Genomic DNA, 16127 nt, shown 5'->3' on the forward strand with positions numbered 1-16127 from the left:
ACTGCGTGTGAACTCAAGACAATGGAAATTGAAACCAGGATGTGTTTAGTCCACAGTACCTGGATTTTTGAATGCCACCATCCATAATCACTCCCAGTCCTAGTGCCAAAAGATCTCACCCTTGTCTTTACTTCATATCTAATTACCCATTTTCTCCTTCCCTGAGCCCACCTTTTCACTGTCCCTGCATGTACCTGCTTGCTTCTGCCCAGATTCCTCCCAAAAAACCCAGAATTCCCCATATTAATTCTTTCTAATTGGCCTTAATTCTGCTACTCCTGATGTTCCTTCTCAGCCTGGTGTTTCTTACACTGTTACCTTGGCAATTTGGCCCAATGCAGAATAACGCATATAATTGCAGAACTGCATCAGCCTTCAAGTAGAGCATCCTGACACCACCTTCCAATAACTAATTCATGGTGGTTATGTTTCATGGACTCCCTTACTTTTTCAGAGGGCTCTCCTGTCCACAGTTCAGCCATGGCACACACCAGGGCTCAGTACAGCCGATTCCTGCAGAGTACAACGTGTAGGTTTCCACAAATCAAGCACACAGAGGGGCAGAAAGTTATCTCTTTTACATAGTAAAATTCACATGAACCCATCTAATACATAGTCTCTGCCTACCTATTTATTTATTGCATATTTATTAGGGGATGTAATAATACACAATGCTTGAGTGATTTGGGTGAATCTTACCAGTTGAGGAAAACAAAGCTCTTCATTAAACAACTTCTATTGTAGAAGTTATCTGATGACATCAGTTATGTTTACAAAAGGTGAGAAAATTCAGCCTGGGGGACAGATAACTTGACTCACAGAGTGCTGGTCACACCTCATTGTAGGCAGCTCCTCTCAGTGAAGAACTTTATTGTGCAAGCATACATACTTGACCAAGGAGAGACCATGCCTGACAGTGGAGGAAGGGGCAGGGGTGCCACACCAACAGCACTAGGCTGGGAGGCATGCTCTGATAGCTTGGAACCTGGAGAATGCAAAGGTCTAGGATCCCCAAAAGATTAAGCACTGACTGGCAAGGAAACCATAAAGCCTTGGGCAACAAGTAAACCAGTACACAATAAGCACCCCGAGTGCATCTGCTGCAACAAACTCCTGCTATCTCTGCTGTAATGGGAAGTTGTGAAGTGCCTGTGAGGGTGTGGGTACGTGTGCAAGGGTAATTAGAAATGTAGCATGATATTGAGTTTGTTTTAATACAGAAACAAGTTTTAATTCCTCATTTGCACGGGCTCTTGAAACCCGTCTGGCATGTTGAGGATATTCAACCCTGTAGCAACTGATTTTCAGATCACAGAATCACAGTATATCTCAAGTTGGAAGGGATTCATGAGGATACTCAAATCCAACTCCCTGCTTCTCACAGGACTTTCTAAAACCAAACCATATGACAAAGAGCATTGTTCAGATGCTCCTTGGATTCTGACAGAATTGCAGCCACAAGCAATTCCTTGGGAAGCTTGTTCCATTGGCTGACCATCCTCTCAGTGAAGAACTTTTTCCTAATGTCCAGTCTGAACTTCCCCTCACACAGCCTCATTCAATTTCCTATCACTGGTCACCAGAGAGAGAGGAGATCAGCACCTCCTCCTCCCCTGCTTCCTTTGGTGGTGCATTCCTCCCCTCCTCAGACTACTCTACAATCTCAGGAATTCTCATTAGGATTAAGCCTTGAGGAATGACTTAGGCAATGAAGCTTCCCTCAGTCTTATCAAAAACTCATGCATGACTAAAGTGGGAAGGCACTGTCCTTAGCAGAAGCTTTTGTTGCCTAACAAAGGACAAGAGATAGTCAGCCATACCCTGACAGCCCTGGAACATTAGTTGCCTGAATCATCCTGGAGACTAACAGAAGACTGAAGCCAAGCATTTTGCAACCCTATAAGCAGCAGTTTTAAGTGAGACCCTTGGAGCTCTCCTGGACCAGAGCCCCAGCCTCTCACTCTCAGTGGGACACCTCTAAGAGCCAGCCAACTCTCACACTCTGATACTTGGAGGACTGTCACTGAAAGCTGACAATGGGGCCTGGGTTGATACCCCACTCCTCAAGGCTCAGCCTGCTGAGAGATGCAAAGGTATTCCACGAGTACTTCACTGACCTTGGTGTGGGGGGAATTTTTAATAGGTACCTTTGTACATATTGCCTTATGTCTGCATGTTTGAGGACCTGAGTGGCTTTAAATACCCTAGAGCAAGTACAGTATGAATATTGCCAACTTAGATTTATAGTTCAGTTACTTTGCTTTTAGTAAAGTCTATTGAATAATTTTGTAAGTGTTAAATTAGTTAATGATTAAGTGCTTCTAAGTACTTTACACATAAAACTCTTGAGCAAGCCTGAGTGTGGTGATGTGATGTTTTTATTGTATATTGTATGTTCTTTGTACCCTAATGGTTCATCCCTACCTTCCCCACTTCTACTCCCAGTTGGTCTGCCCCAGATCCAAGCTGCTCCCCCAGTGCTCCCGATGTGGTTATCCCTCCCCTTGTTCTGGCACCTTCCTTGTCAATCACCCAAACCCCTCCCAGAGTTCTGGACTGTTCTGTGCCTGTCACCAAAGCCCTCCCTAATTACCCTAATATGGTCCCCGTCAATCCCCCGAGACCCTGCCCCCTCGGATACCTCCCCTCTTGGAAATCCCCTAAACCTCAATGCCCCATTGGGGCATGTGACCCCTTTCCCTCCATCCCTTGAGACTATTGGTCCACGTGAATGTCTATCCCTGTCCATATCCCTCCCCCAAAGACCCCTATTGGTCCCCTGTCGGGCCATCCCCGTTGTAACACCTCCCTTTATAAGTTGTTGCACAGGGTTTGATCTTTGCTTGTGCTCCTTAGACTCCCTTCGGGCAATAAATTTGAAACTGCATTCAAAGGCAAGCCTCCCCGCAACTTTCTATCCTCTCCCTCGTTGGGGCTGCTGACAGCCACAGCACTTGGAGCTTCAGCTTCCCCTGGGCAGAGCTGGACTCCAGAGGAGCAGCTTTAAAGCTTTGAGCCTTTGGCTGCTCCCTGCTCCTGCCGCACACCAGAGGTGCTGGCCGGGCTGAAGACAGTGGTCACTGTGACACCTGAGGGTAAGTTTGGCAAGGGAATCCATTCTGAATGTTGTGACCCAATGGGAGTGTCTCCCTTACCATGTAGCGCTCTCATCCTTTTGTAACCCAGAGTCTGTGAAAATTATTTTAAGTATGTTCTGATCCAGTTTTTTTTTATATGCTTTATTTTATGTGGTAATAGGGTAAACTTTGCCACTGAATTCTGTTAAGTCATGCTTTCACAAACATATATTAAAACCTCTTTTTCTAATAACTTAGATGGTGACTCTTTAAGTGGCCAAAATACCCATTCATGACATCCCCCTCAAGGAAGTTGTAGGCTGCAATGGGGTCACCCTTCAGTCTTCTCCAAGCTGAAGAAATCAAGTGGCCTCTGCCACTGTTTGTAAAGGTGGCACTTGAGGCTGTTCACCATCTTGGTCACTCTCTAATAATTTGATGTCATTCTTCTCTAATAATTTGATGTCATTCTTATACTGAAGTGCCCAAAACTACACACAGAACTCTCCCTACAGAGGTGAGGTCACACCAGTGCAGAGAAGAGCTGGACAATTGCCTCCCTCAAACAGCTCAGAGTGCTTAGCTTGATATCCAGCCCACGACATGGTTGGCCCTTTTGGCTGCCTGGGAACACTGTTGAGTCATACCCAACTTCCCTTTGATCTGAGCCCCCAGATCTCTTTTTGTGAGGCTGTTCTTCAGCCTCTTGTCCCTGTTATTAGTGATAGATGCCTCTGCCTGAATTAAGGTGCAAATGAGACCAAATGCTGGAGTAAACTGTATGGATTTTATTTAACAACAAACATGAGGTAGAGAGATAGAAAAAAGAGAGAGGGAGAGAAACAAATCAAGCAGAAGATCCACCATCCACAGATCCAGGAGTGTCCCATTGGTCCTTGCTCACCCTGGGCTTCTCAGTGGTGGGGGTCCCAGGTCGTTCTTTTGGTGGTACCACCTTTATACAGTCCAGGTTCTGAGAATCTATGGAGATGTGTTCCTAATTTACATGGGAAGCGAGGTTGAGCATGCCTTCATTGCATGCTAAGTGAGGGTAAGTGAGGTCCTCTTTCTGAGCATGCTTCCTCCAAGGTTTTGTTGGTTGCAGATACTGTCTGTCCCATAACATGGGGTGATCTTTGTTTGACCAGTGATGTGCATATGAGTAGTTGCTTCCTTTCACACAGCTTGCCATGGCAGAAATTTTTTGTCCGGATGCATTAAGCAGGATGTGCTAACCAGATATAGCCTCCACCAGGCCTGGAATTAGTGCCTTCCTGTTGCAAATTCCTCCTTTCTGTGCTTATCTTATGGCAAGTTCTTTCTCTAGCCTTAACATTAACAGTGTTTCAGAGAGGCAAATGTACTTTTTAACTCCTTACAGTCCCCAGTTTGCATATATAACCAAGATTACCCTATCTCAGGTGATGAATTCAGCACTTGCTCTTGTTATCTTTCATACAGCTGATGATTGCTAAAGCTCTCCAGTCAATGTAGATCTCTCTGTAGGACCTCTCTAGAAATGGTTTGTGGGAGGTTGAGGGTCTTTGGTGGTCTCAATCCTTTGGTCAACAGCTCATGCCCACTTCTTGACCTCATCTCGGCACTTGCACTGTCTTTTATGTTGTGTGGTCTTCATGGACCAGAATAGGGAAGAATGGCTGTGGAGACCTTTAGGAGAAATGCGTCTTAATGTCTCTGTAAACACCGAGCAAGTTACAGAACCCAGACAGTTTGACCCAGACAGTTTGATTTTCTGAGCTTTAGGGTAATAGGAGTAATGGGTCCGCACAAAGTCTATTGCAGAACCCAGAGAGCCGGAACTTCAGGGGAAAATGACCATACATGTTCAAGAGGGAAAATATAGTAGGTGGTTCAGGAAGTCTATGCCTTCCTAGTACCTCAGCCAATAGGGAAAGGAGGAGGAGGGCATCATGGGGTCAGGAGTTTAGATAAAAGGAGGCTGTGTGCTCCAGAACCTTGAGAGACACTCTGTGGGGGCATGGCCTAGTGAGCTCTCTCCCTTCATTCAAATACATTTGCAGAACTCCTCTGTCTCCTTTATGGATACTGGGTTTTCTCAGTGTGGTTTTTCTGCACAATGTGAATAGGCAGACACTTCTTTATTTCGGTGCCAGAAACACGGGGGATTACTCCTCCAAGCGTGTTCTGCTTAGTAAATAAAATCCATCCATTCTATATACTTTTTCTGGTGAGTCATTGTTACGTAAGTTCTTTTACATACTATGCATAATATGCCTGCTCTTAAATTTAACCTTTACCATAGCTGGTTTTGCTACTCAAATAACTTCATCAGTATTCCTACCCTAATTCAATCATTGGGCATCTCTACTGAGCTCTACTGATTGGAATCCTGGATATTCCAATCAAGATGGGAAGGGTAGGGGGTTTCCAAGCAGCGTAACTGGTGCGTATGATGGTCTCAAGAGTTTCTTGAACAAAATGTAAGATATCCAGTAGCTTCTCGCCAAGGTTTCTGTGGTTGCATATTGTAAACACGGCACTCCTGACATTCCTATGCCTTACACGTCACAATTTTCTACTTGCAATCATAACTAACTCATTTGTATGATTAAATCGATTATTTTATCAGAATATTTACAAGATTTCTTCTACCTGAAGTCTCAAGTGGTCCTCAGCTCGTCGCGAAATGTGAAAAAACCACTGTATTTTTCTTTAAAAACGTGATGCGCTTGAAGCAGGGAGCTGTGGGGGTTCTCTGGAGAGCTGAGAAGGTTGGAAGGGAGGCAGAGAAAGCGGCAGGGAGGAGGGGCTCAGCCCGGAGGCCCTGAGGACCGGGAGGCTCAGTCTGTTGCCGCTGCCCGCGGCACTGCGCTCGGCTTCCCCCGCGGCCGCGGCCCCGCATTACCCCGCGCTGGGCGGCAGGACGCGCCGGCCCGCCTCTGCCCCCGCCCCGGAGCTCCCGCCCCGCTGCCCGGAGCCAGGGTCTCTTTCCGTCTCCGATAGGGGCCGCCGGCTGGGGTTGCGGACGAGTGGTCGGCCGGGTTCGTGAGGACGTGCGCGGCGGCGGGAGAAGGAAGGAAGGAAGGAAGGGAGCGGGTGGGGAGCGGCGGGCGGCGGGGGCCTGTGCCGTCCTGTCCTCCCCTCCGCCCGCGGGGCCGGCACCCAGCGGCTGCCTGGGGCCGCTCCCCGGGAGCTGCCGGCCCCTGCGGAGGGCTCGGGGCCGGCGGGCGGAGCCCTTTCCGTGGCTGGGCCGGGGGAGCGGGGAGGCCGCGGGGGCCGCGCAGCGCCGGAGCGGGGGTCGCGGTGGGGCGGGGGGCCCGGGCGGAGCGCGGGGCCCCGGCAGCTAGTGCGCTGCTCGTCTCGCGGAATCAATTAACATCAGTTAATAAGAGTCCTGCGAGTGCCTGAACAAGGACAATGCGATGCGCAGGCTCCGGAAACATCCCCGCCCCGATCACCTTAAGGACGCAGAGGTTTGTTTGCTGTGTTTCTCCATAGGGTATGGCAATCCGGGGAGATGCGGTCGAAAGATATTTAAAAAAACCAAAAACCAAACAACGAGGAAATCCCCCTCCCCCCCAAAACAAAACAGACAAAAAAGAGTAATCACTGTCAGGGTTGAAGACCAGGTATTTCGAGCGTCCTGTGTTTAAATTCTGCGATGAAAGTCCAGCGTTAGTGATTTTTTTGCTTCAGACACTCAGACGGCATCACAAGGTGTGCGGTAAGGAGCCGGTGCTCTGCTCTGTGTAAGAGGGACATCTGCAGTCCTGTATTGTGGTTGAACTGATAAAACTGTTTATATTACTCAAGAAGAAAAAAAAGGTTTTTAAGAGGCATAGGCTCACTGTTTCTGCTTTGGGTCGTCTGAGTACTGTAGTTGATAGAATTAACTTGCTTATTCCATCTGCAGAGGCAGATGGAGATGTGGGAAAAAAATGCAAGTACCCCATCAATGCGTAGCAACTTTCCGCCTGTGCTGTGGGAGATGTGCTTTGTATGCCCGTGGCATAAAAAAACCAGAGGCATCAGGTAGAATATGAGTAGATTTTCCCCTGGAGCACTGGATATGTTTCAGAAGCCCATAGGAATGCTGGTGGTTGTTTTCCTAGAAGTTGTTAGTAGGTTGACTCAACTCATTCTAGGAGCTCTGTGATAAGTTTGGGCATTTCCCTGCTCTTAACTAGCCTCCTGGGAGGACTTAAAAATAGAACAAAACAAACCCAGCTCATCATGACTCCTGGTAAATATTTTCTCCCTTTTGCATCTGAGAATGATGAGAGTAAAACTTGCTACTAACATCAAAAACTCCTAACTGGGCTCTTATCACTCTGTTCCCTTGAACTAGCCAACTGATGTCCCAAAACATGTAGATATTCCTGGCAGAGAAAACAGACTTGTGATAATGATTGCTTTTATGTTACTGTCTGTGAAATTAAATCCATTACTCTTGATGCCTGTGCCAGTATAAAGGTTCCCCTGAGTCTCAAGGTGCAAAGTCTTGGAAAATGTACTGAAGTTGTTCCCAAGATGTTTACCAGCAACTATTAGTTCAGTGTTTGTGTGGATTACTGCAGTGAGTTGGGAGGCAGAGTTCAAGAATCCAGCTCCTTTGTAGTTCAAGCTTAAACAGTATTTTTTCCCCACGAAATAATATATTGTCTGATGTTTTGGCAGAATAAAAAAAACATTACAGCATGCTTTATATCAAGTCTATTCTGGGGTGTTTTGGTTTCCTTCTAAATAGAAGCTAAAACTTTCTCCAGTTCATTGGTCTGCTAGATTTTTAGAAGAAGTTTTATTTTGTCATTTTGGTTCTGTTTTCTATTTAAGGCACAGCTTTTTTGCATTTCCCCCTTCCCACTAGTCTTAAAAAAAAGTAGTTGTAAAATCAGTAAAATACTCTGATTTTCAGGAGGCTGTCTCTCAAACACTGTCTCTTTAAAAGCCAACAAATTGCTGACTTAGATTGTTTTCTGCAGGCTAAGGTGTTTTGGTAGGAGAATATTCTTGTACATTTCTAAAAGTGACACAAAACAATCTTTCCCAACTATTTTATTTGCCTTTTTTTGTTCAGTTTCATTTGCTGCACCCATATCAGTGAGTTGGAGATGTGACACTTTGTCATAGCATTTGTGGTCTTTCTTGTAATAATTAACCTGTTGGTTTGGTGTTGAGCCTTTCTTCTCTGTATTGAAGACTAAGAGTTGTCAGAGGGAGAGTAGTACTCCCCACTCCATAATTTAAAAGGCATGGCTGAAGACAGCAAAAGGAGTAAAGGAGGGAGCAGAAAACCATGAAGGTGCAATTCAACTCTCTGAGTTCCTAGAGCAGCTCCTGCTTTGCTGAGCATAGCTATGAGAGCTTGTGAAAAACCTTAGACCCTGCTGGTGACTCTGACGAAGAGGAAGGAAAAAAGCAGAGGCAAGGAAAAATGGTGAAAACAGCCATTGTGGTTGTTAGCATTAGGTAATGCTAATCTTTGCCTGTATAAACTGTTACTGGGCACTAATGAAAGAAGACTGGTGCTTCACAGCAAATCGGAATTCAAAATCTGCCAGGGGATCTTTTGATATATTACTGGTAATCAGGACATAGGAGACTCTGGTGGTCTTGTTGGTACGGGTCATTGCTCCTTTGGTAAAAGCAGCACTTCAAGCTTATTGGCTGTTGTCCCTTCTAGGAGCCAAGACCAGTGAGGAGCTCCTTTTCCCCCAGTGAGTGCTCCACCTCTATCTGAAGAGACACACAAGATTGCTGAAGTAAGTGATCTTTTTTTTACTTTTTAAAGTGAAATTGTGGGAGCCATTTTGTTGTCTAGTTTGCTTCATCCTGAAGCATCACAAGTAGCAGCATCAGTGCAACTGAAGAGGTAGAAATGGGGAAGAAAATAGGTTTGGGGAAGATATAAACTTACCTGTCTTTGTTACTCAAAGCATTTCTAAGTTATATTCAGTACTGTTACAGCCAGTTTTTTTAAGAACTGTAGTACTTTCCTATTGCTGACAGGGAATGGATTTTTATTTTTTCACACATTTGATTGCTAGACACTACTAGGATGTTTCTGACTACCATTTGTGTTTCTGATAAACATAAGCAACTCAAGTTTTCAGGAGTTTCAAAACTGCATAGGGCAGTGGAAATGTAGAAGAAAAAAGCTGTCGGATTTTATACTTGGAGGAATTTCAGGGAAGCTAATTTAATGGAAGGATTGATATTGTAACTTATAGTAGGCAGGAAACTTCACCAGTCAGAAGAGAAGCTGTACTTTTAAAAAATACTCCTGATCTTGAAGGTAGCGCTGTGCCTTCATGCTGGATATAAATGGTCTCCATAAAATGCAGATATGCCAAAGAGCTCTTCCAGTACTGCTTGTGGAAGATTCCCATGACTGAAATTCAGTTAACTTCCTAATTTGCACTTCAGTGAGTATCCTGTACATAGATTGCAAGCTTGTCTCCAATGAGTAGTCATTAGACATTAAGTGATTAGGGAGCAATACTTCTAAAACGGGATGTCTACAACTACTGGGGATGTAAGACAGTTGTTGAAATGGGCCTTGAAACTTGAAAAGAACTTGGAAATTCTTCAGAGGTTGAAGCATGTTCATGGTTTCTCAGTGTTTCTCTTGTTTCTGTGAAGTGTGTGAAATACTGAGGCCTGGAAAATAGGCCCTGAGATGAAGTTGACTCTGAATGAACCTTCCAACCAAACATTGTACAATGGTATTCTCTTATTAGCGAAAGATGCGTGATCATTAGTGAAACATGTAGTGTGATAGGAACATATTCCTTTGTGTTCAGAGGCCCTTCAGGGCCGTGAAATCAGATATCTGGCCTTGTTTGGAGGTACATGGTCAAAGCCAGCTGCCTTGGTTCCTCCTTGGGCCCTGGCCAGACTTTGTGTGGAACCCAAGAGGACAATTGTTACAAATGGAGAGGGGAGTTGTAAACAATTTTCTGCCTCTGCCCAGGCCTCTGGCAGTAGACAGTAACTTTACTGAGGCGGCCAGCACCCCAAAACCCACTCTGGTTGCAGGTTCTTCATAGTGACCGATCAGGCCTATTACAACATGGATTATTTATTGAATAGCCCAAGAAAAACAGACATAAGACTTTAACCAGACTTCTTACTACACAGGATAAACAAAGAAACACTACTAGTAGATAACATACAGTTCACGGTTAAAGTACCCAGTTTTACAGCTAGCAAAGACATAGTAAGAGATTAGAATGCAGTGTATCTTACCAACCAGCTCCTCATGGGGCTTCCTCTCAGTTTCTGGAAAAGTATCTATGAAGATGCGTCCAAGTGTCATAAGAGAAGTCCTACACGTTTCCAGGGAGTGTGTAAGAGGCTTTTATCTCCGTAATAATTTGTGTGGCTTTTATAGTTGTAAAGAGCAGTGTCTTTAGGTCAATAGTGTTTACTTTTTTTATCTCCTCGCACATCTGCTCTCCAGACCACCAAGATGTTGATTCTTAGTCAGAGGATCTCAGCCTTCTTGGCGCCAGAGATGACTCCTTGCTGGGCCTTTGACCTGGCCTGGGTTATCTCTTCCGTGTACACCAGCCATCTGTGATAGAGATGGGGGGAACATGTCCTGCCACAACAATGAAACCAGGTGTTCCTGCACTAGAAGGTATGGAGGCTTATTTATTCAACAACATAAAATCTGGACCCTCTCACAGCAAAGATGGAGACCTCACCAGTGGGTGGACGCACCTGAAGAATTTCCCAGTTACCAGGAGTGGCTCTCCAGTCCTTCGCTGTGACTGGAGCTCCCCAGCTGAAGTGCAGATCTGGATGATGATAAAATATTAAGATAACTGGTGATGTACCTTCATAATCACTATAGGCAACCTGCTGTAGTAATGATTAGGTGCATTGCTTAGCTTATCCTTTTGTAATCATTTGCTGTTTTGAGCTATAGTAAATTACACTTACTCCCTCAAGTTGTTGTCTGTGTCTTTTGTGCTGACCATGTCAACTGGCAGAACAGTGTGATGGTAAATAGAAATTTGCAGCTGAAGCATAAGGGGTATAGGTATTTTCTAAAAAATGTCGTTCCAGCCAAGAAAAGGCAGCTTCATCTTTAGCTGACCCTCACCCATCGTGGTATTACTCACAACTAGAAAAGCATGAGCTAGAGATGATACTTACAGATATGTGTTTCAATTATATGCATGAACTTTGCTACAGAAGCAAGGATATTCCTGTATAAAGGAGTCTGATGCTACTAGTAGAAAAGCTTTCATCTGTAGGATTCTGAATAGAATGTCAGTTTGTTTGATGAATCCAGTCCCTGTTATTAATGCATTTTCCCTGCAAATCTTTTCTGTTAAAAATTGCTTTCTCAGGCTTACAGCTATTACTCAAAAGTGAACATTTTTTTTTTTTCTCTGAGGAGTGTAAGCAATGAATGCGTGGTTGAAACAGTCAAACAATACAATCTTGAAGATTTCATTTTGTTCTGAACAGTGACATCGCTTTTGCTGGTGCTGTTGCTTGGTATCATGGAGAACTAGAATGTTAAAATTCATTGTGAAGCATGGCTCCTCCAAATGCCAGGAGTTCATAGTGTTTGCAGAGGATTCACTTCTACCTTTCAGAATAACCTCTTGGAGCTCAGTTTAGATGCTGCTTATGACAAATTCAGATTTTTCTGTATCTAGTGCTTCTGGTTGTTGGTATGTGGAATGGTGTTTATCTGTATTAGCTCATTTGTGGTGAGAAGAATGACTTCTTTATTCTTGACCCGTTGACCATGACCACATTTCCCATGACACTTGTGGCAGTGTTGCTGGGTACAATTATTAGCTGTAGGACAGTGGATTGGGACCATTGCCAGATACCATGGAATGCTTTTTCCTTGATTTTTGATTTTTGTACCATCCCTGAATAATTCTTAAAATGGAATTACATAATTGTAATTTCTCAACTGCAGAATTTCCAGATTCCCTCCAAGATTTAAGGCACATTCAGAGATTGAGGCTTGTTTCATTGTTTTTCTACATTTGTTTTGCCGATGGGCAGGGCGAGAAAAGACACAGGCACCAACTATAAAGGAGTGAGTGTAATTTACTATAATATGAAACTGCAAAGAATTGCAAAAGGATAAGGTAAGCAAAGGATAAGCATCAGCTAGGGGAAGCCACTGTCACAGCAAGGGACTGGAGAACTACTCCTGGTAACTGGGAAATCCTGCAGGTGTTTCCACCCACAGGAAATGAGGCTTCCGACTTAGCGGTGAGAGGGTCCCATTTTTCTTCTGTTGAATAAACAAGCTACCATAACTTTTAGTGCAGGAACATCTGGTTTCTTTCTCCTACTGGATTTCTTCCAAAGCATGGCTAAGGCTCAAGGAGGAACCAAGGGAGTTGTCTTTGATCCTCTACTCCAAAACAAGGCTAGATTTGGCCTTGCCTGGTTTCTAAATACTGAAACCATGTTTTTCCAATGAGTGGATACATGTATCAAATTGTTAATTATTTGGTAATGAGCAGATACCTATAATATTTGGTTGGAAAGTTCATCTAGAAGTCAACTTTCGCCCAAGGTCTGTTGTTCAGGCCTTAGTACTTCATCATTTTGCTGGTGGTACCGTGAAGTGTGATAAGTAGAAATCTGCAGCAGTAGTCCTGCATCAAACATTTTTATTGAAACCAAATTTCAAATTTTTCTAACATAAATACTGAAATTGGAAACTTGTGAGTGCAGCAGGATGTTCTTTCTGTATAAGTGGGGGTGAAACAGCTTGAACTTTGCCCTACTTGCAAAAATCACCAGTGATGGAGGGAGGGTGGTCGTGCTGCTTTTGGTGTTGAAGAATGCTGATATCAGCCTGACTGAAACACCTCAAAATTAAACAATATGAGGAAGTGAAGAAACTGGTGTTTCCTGACAGGAACTGGCACTGGCAGGGATGTGGGAGACAGATGTTTCCTGATAAAAGGAACCAATGAGTGGTAGTGCTAATCATATATTTTAAATGCCCTTGTTAAATTTGATACAGTTGATGATTGCCCATACCTCTGATCTGTCCAGGTCTCTCTGAAGGGTCTCCCTGCCTTCAAGTGAGTCAACAGCTCCTTCTACTTTAGTGTCTTAGACAAACTTACTTAGTATTCCTTTGAGTCCTGCATCCAGGTCGTTAATGAAAATGTTGAAGAGCACAGGGCTGAGGATGCAGCCCTGTGGAACCCCAGTAGGTGATGGGTCACCAGTCTGATGTCACCCAGGTCACTACAATGCTTTGTGCCTGACCCGTGAGCCAGCAGCTCACCCATCACATGATGTGTTTATCCAGCTGTGTGCTGGACATTTTGCCTGAAGGACACTGTAAGAGACAGTATTGAAAACTTTACTGAAGTCCAAAAAGATTCGTGTGCTGGCTTTCCTAGATCAACTAGGTGGGTTACCCTGTTGTAGAAGGAAATCAGGTGTGACAAGCTGGCTTTCCCCTCATGAAGCTGTGCTGGCTGGGACTGGTGACTGTTGTCCTCCAAGTGTTTTTCAGTATCTCCCAGAAAAATGTTTTCCATGATTTTACCAGACACTGAAGTGATGCTGATAGGCCTCTACTTTCCAGGGTCCTTCTTCTTGCCCTTCTTGAAAATTGGGACAACGTTCGCTAGCTTCCAGTCAGCTGGGACTTCTCTGGATTCCCAAGATCACTCAAAAACCATCAAGAGAGACTTTGCAATGACATCAGCAGCTCTTCGAGGATTATTGGATTAATCCCATCGCGATTTGTCAGAAGTTGATAGGTAAAAGGGGGAAAAACACTGTTGGAAATGGCGGAATGGGAATCTGCAAAGTGAAGTGACTACTAATCTTCATATGCTTAAGGTTAATGTAAATACACTGTGATTGACAGGCAATCTGAGATTTTGGTAATTTCCGACAAATAATCCCCTATTTCGCTTCTAAGAATTTTGGGGCAAGAAAGCTCGGGTGTGCTGGTGCTGTTGTGGCATCTAAAATACAGTTATAAAGAGAGGAAAATGAGAATTATGGGTGTTTATGTACTCTTTTCTTTGGGCATGTTTAGTTGATTCAGGCCGTCTTTCTTTGACACTGTAAGTCAAACATGCTGAATTAGATTTAAATGCTTTAGGTGAAATGAGACATGCTGCTGCAAGTCCAGAAGCAGAAACAGGAGAGCAAAGTGTTGCTGGCCTGCAGCTGACCTTTAGTCCTTTCAGTTCTTGGAATATTCTGTTTGCTGAACTACGTTCTGGAGAGGTACAAAATAGCTGTGATCACAGTGGCTGGCATTGAAATATGTGTGTTTATAGAGTTTTGGTTCTATTAAAGGGAGCTTTTAGCAATGAATAAGAATATTTTAGAGCTATTGTGAGTGCCTCCATTACACTTGTTGTGGAGGAGATTTAGACCACTTAGGGAACCACTGGCACAGGTAGCTGGAAATGTGGTTTTACTGAGGTAAAATGATGTAAAAGTGAGGCTTAAGAAAGTGCCCTGGCAAGGTTTTACAATGATAGTAATAATTCAAAAGTATTCATACATTATCATAATGCCCTATGATACAAAGTTATGCACGATACCAGTCACCAAAGATCTGCAGTTGGTACGGAGTCTTTCAGCCTCAAGGAGTAACTTGGAGGTCACGCAACGCTAGGGGAGGTTACAACCGTGCAGCTGGCTGCTTAGCAGGGAGAGATCAAAAAAAGGCTCCCTTGGGCTTTCATATTTGTGGGATGAAGTGGTTGGCTCGTAGTCAAATTGAATGCCATGGAAAAGGTAGGCATAAGATTCCTTGCACTCACAACTTCATTTGTTCCTTACTAATTAGTCCTGGAAGAACTACCTGCTATTCATGTCTTCTTCGCATGACTGGTGTTCCGGTTTCCCAGCTCTTACACATCAAAACTCTCTGTGTCACCCTGTTCCTGTGTGGGTTTTCAAAGAACAGGTTGGAACTAGAGAAATTCTTGACCTGGTCATGGCCTTAGGCTTTTACTTCCTTGTGAGCCTAAGCCAACCTCAATAATTTGGTCTGGGAGTTGAGCTCATCCCTATGACTACAGTCAATCCACTTTATTGACCCAAAGAGTGGTAGTACAGTTACCTCTTTGCCTCTGTCATCAGTGTGTGTTGTATTGCACATAAGTGGTGAAGGTACAGTTATTTGATGAGTTGCTTAGCTTAAGGTTTATAATTAATGCTTGTTATGTACCATTGCACAAACAGATACTGATTTAGGAGAAGGGTTGGAAGTGTTGTTGGCTCATATTCTAATCCCAGGTGCAATGTGTGCAGAGCAAGGAATAGAGAGGGTGGCCTAGCTGACCTGGACCTTATCACGAGAAAAGTTTAGAGCCTAGGAGACTTAATATTTGCATTTGGAGGAGGGAATAGATTGGGTAAAGAAAACAGACTGCAAGACACTTTCAGAAATACCTTTGGTACTGGCATACAAAAAGACTCCTTTAAAATAACCCCAACACTTTACATTCTGGGGAGGACCCTGGCATTTACCAGGGAGAGAAAAAGTTCCTGGTGTTCTTTGAGGGCTGAAATTTGGGATTGTATCTTGTGTATCATTCCCATATGTATGTGCTAGGAAAGTCAGCAATATCCTGGTGATGAGAGACCCATCAAGAGTGGGAGAAATTTTAGCTAATATTGCTCAAGCTATCTTAGCATCAATGGTAGGACTATAGCCATAGCCTGGAGGTAGATGAGTAAAGGTATAATTAATGCCATTCCAAGTACAAGCAAAGTGAGTTTGGTAGGCCTAGTGGGTTGGACACTGGAGGAATGTCTTTAATGTCTAACCTGACTATGCACAGGTAAGAGGAAAGGTAAATGGCATTGATTGTTTTGGCAGCTTTTGAGACTGCAGTATGAGGCAGAGAGGGGGCAAAATTTATGCCTAGGTAGCCATCACAGGCAGAATGGAAGCTTCACACAAGGTTTATCAGGGTGACCTTTCTGATGAGTCACAGGGTGCAGAAAGGATCCCGTTGCTTTCTAAACTCAGAGAGGAGTCTGAGTGTAGCTGGATGTGGTTCTAGCCCCAGGCTGAGTCAAAGGTTTATG

At 44.1% G+C, this 16127-nt stretch overlaps 1 protein-coding gene across 4 annotated transcripts in view; it reads left to right on the forward strand.

Moving 5' to 3' along the window:
• Nucleotides 1–2853: 2853 nt before the first annotated feature.
• Nucleotides 2854–16127, forward strand: part of RESF1 (retroelement silencing factor 1) — a 28188-nt gene continuing 14914 nt past the window's right edge. Inside the window, exons 1-3 of one of the 4 annotated variants that reach the window (XM_019292589.3) lie at nt 2854–3095; nt 8743–8821; nt 13651–13828. The gene's annotated coding sequence lies outside the window, so the exon portion shown is untranslated. Of the gene's footprint in view, nt 3096–6377; nt 6533–6553; nt 6784–8742; nt 8822–13650; nt 13829–16127 lie in introns of those variants that run through there. The other 3 variants (XM_010410415.4, XM_019292590.3, XM_010410417.4) reach the window with 3 other exon arrangements.

The sequence above is a fragment of the Corvus cornix genome, chromosome 1A (assembly GCF_000738735.6).
Source record: "Corvus cornix cornix isolate S_Up_H32 chromosome 1A, ASM73873v5, whole genome shotgun sequence".
NCBI classification, from domain to species: Eukaryota; Metazoa; Chordata; class Aves; order Passeriformes; family Corvidae; genus Corvus; species Corvus cornix.